General features: G+C 42.9%; 1 pseudogene; it reads right to left on the bottom strand.

Annotated features, from left to right (window-relative positions):
* Window positions 1-6,765: 6,765 nt before the first annotated feature.
* LOC144781856 (26S proteasome regulatory subunit 8 pseudogene) lies at window positions 6,766-8,124 on the bottom strand (annotated as a pseudogene).
* Between the last annotated feature and the right edge of the window lie 928 nt (window positions 8,125-9,052).

Below are 9,052 nucleotides of genomic sequence, written 5' to 3'. Positions count from 1 at the left end.
GTACGTTTGCTAAAGGCACAGGCTTTACACTTTCCACATGGAAAGAAGCCCCTTGCATCTCTTAATGTACCTTTGATATTTCGTACAGGTTCCAAGTGGCTGTGTACCATAGCATCTTTCAAGGATCTGGCTTTTCTAAAAGTCAGCTGTGGGGTTAAAGGTATATCTGGCCCCACTATATGGTCGGTTTTTAGAATATGCCAGTGCTTGGTCATAATTGCCCTGAGTTTCGCAGAATCTGCCGAATAGGTAGTTACCATACGAAATTTCCCTTCAGCAGTAGATCTTATTTTCTTAGTAAACAAGGAGTTACGTGGCAGTTTCTTGACACGATTGAGAGTATCAAGTAAAAGATTTAGTTTATAACCTCTCACAACGAATCTGTCTATACTGTCAGAGACCGCTAGGTTGAAGTCTTCCTCATGGGTACAATTCCTTTTTAATCTAAGGAATTCCCCATAGGGGATACTATTGATCAATTTGCGGGGGTGGCTGCTAGTTGCAAACAGAACACTATTGCCCGCAGTGGGCTTGCGGTAAAGGGAGGTTGAGACTTTTCCATCCTTCACGGTCACCTGCAAGTCCAAATAATTGACCCGAGTTTCACTAATGTCCCCAGAAAATTTGAGATTGCAGACATTTTGATTTAGCAGTTCGACATATTTCTTAACTTCATCGATAGACCCATTCCATATTAGGAACAGGTCATCGATGTACCTGTACCATTTCACCACTTTGTTGGTCCATGTGGTGTTAGCTGGTCCCCAGGCTTCCTGCTCCTCCCACCAGCCCACAAATAAATTCGCGTAGCTGGGGGCGAAGCAGGAACCCATCGCAGTACCCGATTGCTGCCTATATAGAGTCTCCTGGAAAAGGAAAATGTTATTGTGTAGATTTATAAGCATTCATCTTTTTTGATATGGATAAAAACCATATCCGTCAATTCTTGACGAATAATTTAGCAGTTTCCAAGTCTGGCCCACACAGGAAAACACCCCGTAACCATAGAAAATCACGAAGAAATGAAAGCGAGAGTCAAGGCCGATACACGGCTTGAATTGTGTCAAATGTTTAAAGCATTAGTATGAGACAACAGCTGGAAATTATATGTAAATAATGCATGCTGTTGTCTATCCTGTGACTGCATTGACCGCTTTAATATGGCGCTGCTGCTTTGAGTAATGTTTTGAGTCCGTTGTTCATTTCAATTACCAACTGTGGTTTTAAAAAATGGCGCTGCGTAGTCCACAATGTTGAACCACTGACGAAGGGACGCTGTCCCGAAACGCGTTTGCTTAAGAAATAAAAACTTCTGCTGCATCTTTTTGAGCCCGGGAGTGCTGTCTTCTTGGTTTCCCAACCCGGCCGGGTATGGGAACAAAGTTTGGAGCTTGGATTTAATAACGCGGTACACCGCCGCGTTTGGACGGCACCCGACACCAAGAGTGACCCACGGTTCCGGTGTGTTTGGAGCTTGTATGTCTATGCGTGGGTGCACCGCCGCCATCTGCGAGTGAGGAGGGGAAAAGAAGGTCTCCCGCTGCCTGCAGAGGAGGATTGACATTTGCCGTACCGGACTGTGGAAACAAAACACACAAGAGGGAAACAGAGAAGAAACTGAGCGTTCCGCGTCAAGAGCAAAAGCGGTAAGCCAGTACTCAAATTCCTTCTTGTTTGTGGTCCGACGTGATAAGATTTGGCATTTGGAACATTCTTTGACGGTGTGTCGAGGGCTCTTTTGAAAAAACAGCGGCAGCAAGGGGAGAAAGACGGAGTTCCGGGATCGGGACTCTTGACCCCATTTAGCATTTAATAATGTTCAACATGAGTGAACGTAGAAACGCAGCGGGAGATATGTTTAAAAATAAAAATCCGGACATAACGAAACCGCCACCTGCAGCTACCACTGAGGTCAGGAGGACCTTGGTTATACAATTCCAGAAACTTGAAAAGCTCTATGAGAGAGAACTTCGGAAGTGGTGGGAGGGTACATCACTTCAGGGATATATCGAAGTAGAGCGTGTGCCCAGGGGGTTACGAATATTCACCGTCCCTGCCTACGAGAATCCCGATCCTCTCCTGTTGGAAGCCTGGGCTGCTCATATTGCTTTATCCTGTAAGGGAATGCTGGAAATTCTAGTGCAATTTGCCTGGAGTGACCGGGATAAGACGGTCAAGGAAATTGAGGCACTAGAAGAGGAAATACTCAAAAATCCAGACAAAGATGAGCAAGAACAACTGCGCTCAGCTATGAAAAAGAGGCTGCAAAAATATGAACTTAAAATTAAAATGAGGAAACAGGAGAAATTTGATCGGGACGAACGTGACTATGTGATGGGCAGAGTACTTACCTTTGCCAGGAAATATGATCAACCACGTAAAGATCTAGCAAAGAAGAATCAAATGCCCGATAAAACTACTGAATCCAGAGTAGAAACCTCAGACTCCGATGTGATCGTGAGTGAAATGTCCGGTGATGAAATGGCAGGCCCCTCCAACTTACCAAAAAATACTCCTTTTCATCAGGAGTTCAACGTTATCAAACAGAGTTGGCTAAGGGGTGGAAAAAACAAACCACCGGAGGAGGAAGACAAACAAGAAGAGGTGGCTGGAAAAGGAAGGGGCAGAGGAAAAAGCAGTACAGCCTCTCGTGCAACAAGAAGCAGGAAAGTCAACAGGTGGTGAAACAAGACTCTTTACCTATTGTCAATCTTTCAAAACGAATCCTTTCCCCATGTGAAGAATCTGTTTTACAACTTGGACTCACATTTTGCCCCAATGTGCATTTAGAATACACTCAAACACGGATAGACCTTTATAAATTTATCAGGAAGGTCAAATTGCACAAATATTTTAAAGTAAAACCAACAGCGAAGGAGGCCAAACATTTGAGGGGCAATAAGAAAGGGATCGATCTTTTAACAGTCAATGACTTGACTGCATGCGAGCTCCTAGAAGATTTGCGCCGAGAAAATGAATGTGAAATTAATGTTCCCACTACCACCTATTCTCAGAGACTGGCGCATGTTGGTGTTGATCAGGAAGTTCCCAACAGTGGGTACAAATTACCATCTAAATTTGTACCCCAAATCCCAATAGATGCCATCGACACATTCTCTGACGCTGTCATCAAGGATTTGATGGCCATGAGAACAACTCACAAAGGACAAATTGAAAATTACAACATCACCAAGAAGCAGAGAATGGCGATAAAGACCCTGGCTGAAGACAAATCTATTATCTGTAAACTTTCAGACAAAGGGGGAAATATCGTGATTATGTCACGGGAGAAGTATGTAGAGGAAGCGAATCGCCAACTACAGGATGCCCACTGTTATATGGAGATTGACAAGAAAGAATATCTTTCTAGTATTGAGACTTTACACGAACTTTTGAGGAAATGGCATTGCAAGCAAATGTTGGAATTGGAAGAGTATATGTTTTTGAAAAATTCCAATTCCATTTTACCAACATTTTATCATTTACCAAAAGTTCATAAGAACATCAACACACCCCCAGGGAGACCAATCATCTCCTCCATTGGTGGACTGACAGAGAACCTCTCCAAATTTTTGGATCATTATCTGTTCGAGTTCGTTCTAGGATTGAAGTCTTATATACGAGATACGACGGACTTCATAGAGAAGATTGAAACTGTGACATGGCAATCTACTTATGTGATGGCAACGCTCGACATAACAAGCTTGTACACATGTATAGAGCATAGACAGGGACTACATGCCATTCACTACTTCCTGAGAAAAAAGTCATTAAAATACGCTATGCATAATGAAATGTTATTAGAATTGGTTAGCTTTTGCTTACACAATAACATTTTCCTTTTCCAGGAGACTCTATATAGGCAGCAATCGGGTACTGCGATGGGTTCCTGCTTCGCCCCCAGCTACGCGAATTTATTCGTGGGCTGGTGGGAGGAGCAGGAAGCCTGGGGACCAGCTAACGCCACATGGACCAACAAAGTGGTGAAATGGTACAGGTACATCGATGACCTGTTCCTAATATGGAATGGGTCTATCGATGAAGTTAAGAAATATGTCAAACTGCTAAATCAAAATGTCTGCAATCTCAAATTTTCTGGGGACATTAGTGAAACTCGGGTCAATTATTTGGACTTGCAGGTGACCGTGAAGGATGGAAAAGTCTCAACCTCCCTTTACCGCAAGCCCACTGCGGGCAATAGTGTTCTGTTTGCAACTAGCAGCCACCCCCGCAAAATGATCAATAGTATCCCCTATGGGGAATTCCTTAGATTAAAAAGGAATTGTACCCATGAGGAAGACTTCAACCTAGCGGTCTCTGACAGTATAGACAGATTCGTTGTGAGAGGTTATAAACTAAATCTTTTACTTGATACTCTCAATCGTGTCAAGAAACTGCCACGTAACTCCTTGTTTACTAAGAAAACAAGATCTACTGCTGAAGGGAAATTTCGTATGGTAACTACCTATTCGGCAGATTCTGCGAAACTCAGGGCAATTATGACCAAGCACTGGCATATTCTAAAAACCGACCATATAGTGGGGCCAGATATACCTTTAACCCCACAGCTGACTTTTAGAAAAGCCAGATCCTTGAAAGATGCTATGGTACACAGCCACTTGGAACCTGTACGAAATATCAAAGGTACATTAAGAGATGCAAGGGGCTTCTTTCCATGTGGAAAGTGTAAAGCCTGTGCCTTTAGCAAACGTACACTTTCCTATCAAGTAAGAGGATGTCATAATGGGAGGAAGATTAACAAGTTTATGACATGTTTGACAGACCATGCTGTATATTGCCTTATGTGTCCCTGCCAACTGAGGTATGTTGGCAGTACGATCAATCCCGTGAAACTTAGAGTATTAGAACACATGAGAGCTATCATGAACAAGGATTTTTCCTACCCTGTTGCCCGCCACTTTGCAATTAAACATAATAGCAATAGGGATCTATTGAGATTTTTCTGTTTGGACTGTGTCCCAGAAAGTGCAAGAGGTGGAAACAGGCTTTTAACTCTCAGAAGACTCGAGTCACGTTACATCATTGATCTCGAAACTAAGGCACCTGGAGGCTTGAATATGGGGGAGGAGATGGCAACTCATTTAGGATGAGTTACTGATTTTCAAAGGAAACTGTATATGATATAGTAACTGTGATGAATTGAAAATGAACAGGATCATGAAATAACTGGTGTCGTTGTGGGTGGTGGGTTCGTGATTGTCTGTTTAAAATTGTGTATTTTAATTAGTTGGAGGAGGGGTGATTCATGGATGGGACCAGACTAGTGCAACTGACAATGCAGCCGTTTGTGCTGCAATTGCCGATCCACGGCAAGATTATAAAGCATTCATCTTTTTTGATATGGATAAAAACCATATCCGTCAATTCTTGACGAATAATTTAGCAGTTTCCAAGTCTGGCCCACACAGGAAAACACCCCGTAACCATAGAAAATCACGAAGAAATGAAAGCGAGAGTCAAGGCCGATACACGGCTTGAATTGTGTCAAATGTTTAAAGCATTAGTATGAGACAACAGCTGGAAATTATATGTAAATAATGCATGCTGTTGTCTATCCTGTGACTGCATTGATCGCTTTAATATGGCGCTGCTGCTTTGAATAATGTTTTGAGTCCGTTGTTCATTTCAATTACCAACTGTGGTTTTAAAAAATGGCGCTGCGTAGTCCACAATGTTGAACCACTGACGAAGGGACGCTGTCCCGAAACGCGTTTGCTTAAGAAATAAAAACTTCTGCTGCATCTTTTTGAGCCCGGGAGTGCTGTCTTCTTGGTTTCCCAACCCGGCCGGGTATGGGAACAAAGTTTGGAGCTTGGATATATATATATATATCCATCAAGAAGGTTGCCCCACATAAAGATGCCTCTACGAAGAGTTGAAAGCCTTTATTTCGAGATTTCCAGCACAGCAGGTAAAAGTCCACTCTGCATAATGAGCCCAACGCGTTTCAAACAATGAATGTTCTTGATCACGGGCGAATGAGCAGAAATCAGCATGCGCGATGAGACACTCCCTGATAAGTGTTGAAAGCCCGCCTTAATGGGCGTATGCTGCAAAGCATTTTGGTTTTCGTAGTGTCTCACCCCTGGTGTAGGTGCCGCCACTGTCTGTACCATAGTTCAGTATTTCCCCAGTGGGTGAGGGTGGAACTAGAGTACTGCTGTACTGTTCATAGCGCCAAATCTGAAAGTGGCCCCTTCATTCTTCAGCGCTCGGTGCTTCCAAATGCCAGATCTACAGGCTAGGCAGCGGGCATCTTTGCGGCAGAGCAAAGCCGCTAAACAGCCATCAAGAAGGTTGCCCCACATAAAGATGCCTCCACGAAGAGTTGAAAGCCTTTATTTCGAGATTTCCAGCACAGCAAGTAAAAGTCCACTCTGCATAATGAGCCCAACGCGTTTCAAACAATGAATGTTCTTGATCACGGGCGAATGAGCAGAAAGCACCATGCGCGATGAGACACTCGCTGATAAGTGTTGAAAGCCTAGCCTGCAGATCTGGTGCTTGGAAGCACAGAGCGCTGAAGAGTTTACATAAATATTTTTTTGACCGTCCTTTAAAAATATTTTATTTGTTTCACACCAATCATCAACGTTTGTCTCTTTCTTATATCTTTCCTGTTCAGCACCCAGGGGCAGGCAGACAGGGTCGCAGTCGGCGGGAGGAGCACAACAGCAACAGGAGGACACCGATGTGGGCTCTTCTGCTGGCCCTAGTAAGTCTTCTTGTTTTTAATATTATTAATTCAGTGAATGTTGTTTATTGAGGAAAAAAACAGTTCTAACCAAGGACATTTTATACTGGACAAAAAAAACTAGACAGCCGAATACTTTCATGAAGCAATCCAAGTCCATTGTGCTTATTTCCAGAGCTTTTTGATAGACATATTCTTTTCGCTATCCTTCTGCATCACCTTGGCTACAGCCATCTCGAAATCTTTTTGCGTCACGTGCACTCTCCTCTCTCTCAATGCATACATACCAGCTTCAGTGCAGACACCCTTAACCTCTGCTCCAGAAGCTCCTGGCATGAGTTCTGCAATTTTACGCAAGTTTATACCCCTGGTCAGGTTCATTTTTCTTGAATGAATCTTTAAAATATCCAGACGTGCCTCTTCATTTGGAGGTGGGAACTCAATTTTTCGGTCAATTTGCCCTGGCCGTAGCAACGCTGAATCCAAAATATCTATTCTGTTAGTGGCCATGATCACCTTGATATTTTTAGTAGCTTCAAATCCATCGAGCTGGTTAAGCAGCTCAAGCATTGTCCTTTGTACTTCACTGTCCCCACCAGATCCCCCTTCCAGTCGAGATGAGTCTATGGAGTCTATTTCATCCATGAAAATAATTGAAGGTGCATGGTCTCTGGCCATCACACACAGTTCGCGCACCATACGAGCCCCTTCGCCAATGAATTTTTGCACGAGTTCTGACCCAGAAACTCTGATAAAGGTGCAGTCTGTGTGATGAGCCACTGCTCGTACAAGAAGGGTTTTTCCTGTTCCGGGGGGTCCATACAATAAAACACCCTTTGGTTGAGCAATTCCCAATGCTTCAAACAGTTCAGGGTGCTTGACAGGAAGTTCAATTACTTCCTTGATTTCTTTTATTTGCTTGTCTAGACCACCAATCATTTCATAAGTTGAGTCTGAAACCTTTTCAACCATCATCAAGGACACCAGAGGATCCACTTTATTTGGAAGAATTTTGTGAAGTTGTAACTGTCATTCCTCAGGGCAACGCAGCAGTTTGGGGTTACATCATTGATGTCAATGTTTTTGTCAACATCCACCACAAACTTTCCCTCAGGGTGAACCTTCACCAGAACTTTCTTCTTGTCCATGGCTTGCACCACTTCACCAACATAGGATCCCTGTTCCTGAAGAAGTTGAAGCTCCTCTCGCAACGGGCGCACTTTGGCATTAAGTTCATTTCGTTGCGCTTGTAACCTGCGAAGATTTTGACTCTTATCATTGACAACCAGCTGGTGATCTTCAATTTTAGATAGATAATGTTGGCGGAGGCTAGTTCCACCTTTTGTTTCATCCATATCCATCTGCTCTGGCCCCTCCATCGTCATCTTATACTCCCCGGGAGGAGCCATCTTCAACACAGAACAGCTGATTATTAATTCTTATTCCAGAACTTTTACTGCAGCATATTTTTTCCAAACTATTGTTTCCGTTTCCTATGCTATTTTTTACCAACAATTATCCTTCGATCTGGACTATCTGTTTCGAAATTCTTGTTATCCCTGCCTCTAACTGCCTCTGCTATGATCACTCTCTGTACTACTACTGTTAGTCTGTCTGGTGTAGCTAAGCTTGCCCAGTTGGTCATCCTTTATTTAAAAGGTTTTAAATAAAACTTAGATTTACCAGTAGCTCTAGCCATTGAGTCCAGTCCTTTGGGTTGTCCTTTTGTACTACTTCTAGTCTTATTGATCTTGAGTCTTTGTTAATCTTGAGGCTTTTCGACAATTCCCACCAACAAATGCCCAACTAGATGTATTACTTTTTTGATAGGATAGGACATACTACTACTGTTGTAGAGATTTTGCACATACAGTACTTTGCACAAGAAAATAGGATGTTGGTGATGGGAGGTTGGACCTTCCTCACACCTCAATAAGAAGTTCAGAACCCACCACAATCCCCTGCCCGACTAGTTATAGTAGTGTCTTGTCATAACTATTAGCTCTCCAAACCCTCCCCCCAAGATACCCAACAAGTAGATAACTCAGAATATAACAAATCCGACCTCTCAGTCGTGGAAGCAATGCACATGCACACCCTTCCTTTTGCTCGCTTGCTTACTCGTGTAAGTCCACACCAAATACCCCCGAGTTCATGTAAGTTCAAAAGTTTTTTTTTTAATTTACAAGCTCTGTACGTTGTTTTATAATGCAGCACCAACAGGTAAATGCTTAACATTAAAACAATAAACATTGTTACACTTACTTACAGTTACAACAACTAGAAGTCCATAGGATAAAAATGGGAAATCATGATAACTAACAGTGGTGGAAGCAC

This window comes from Lissotriton helveticus, chromosome 9 (assembly GCF_964261635.1).
Source record: "Lissotriton helveticus chromosome 9, aLisHel1.1, whole genome shotgun sequence".
NCBI lineage: Eukaryota > Metazoa > Chordata > Amphibia > Caudata > Salamandridae > Lissotriton > Lissotriton helveticus.
Note: the sequence above shows the minus strand (reverse complement) of the source record. Positions and strands in the feature narration are given on the sequence as shown.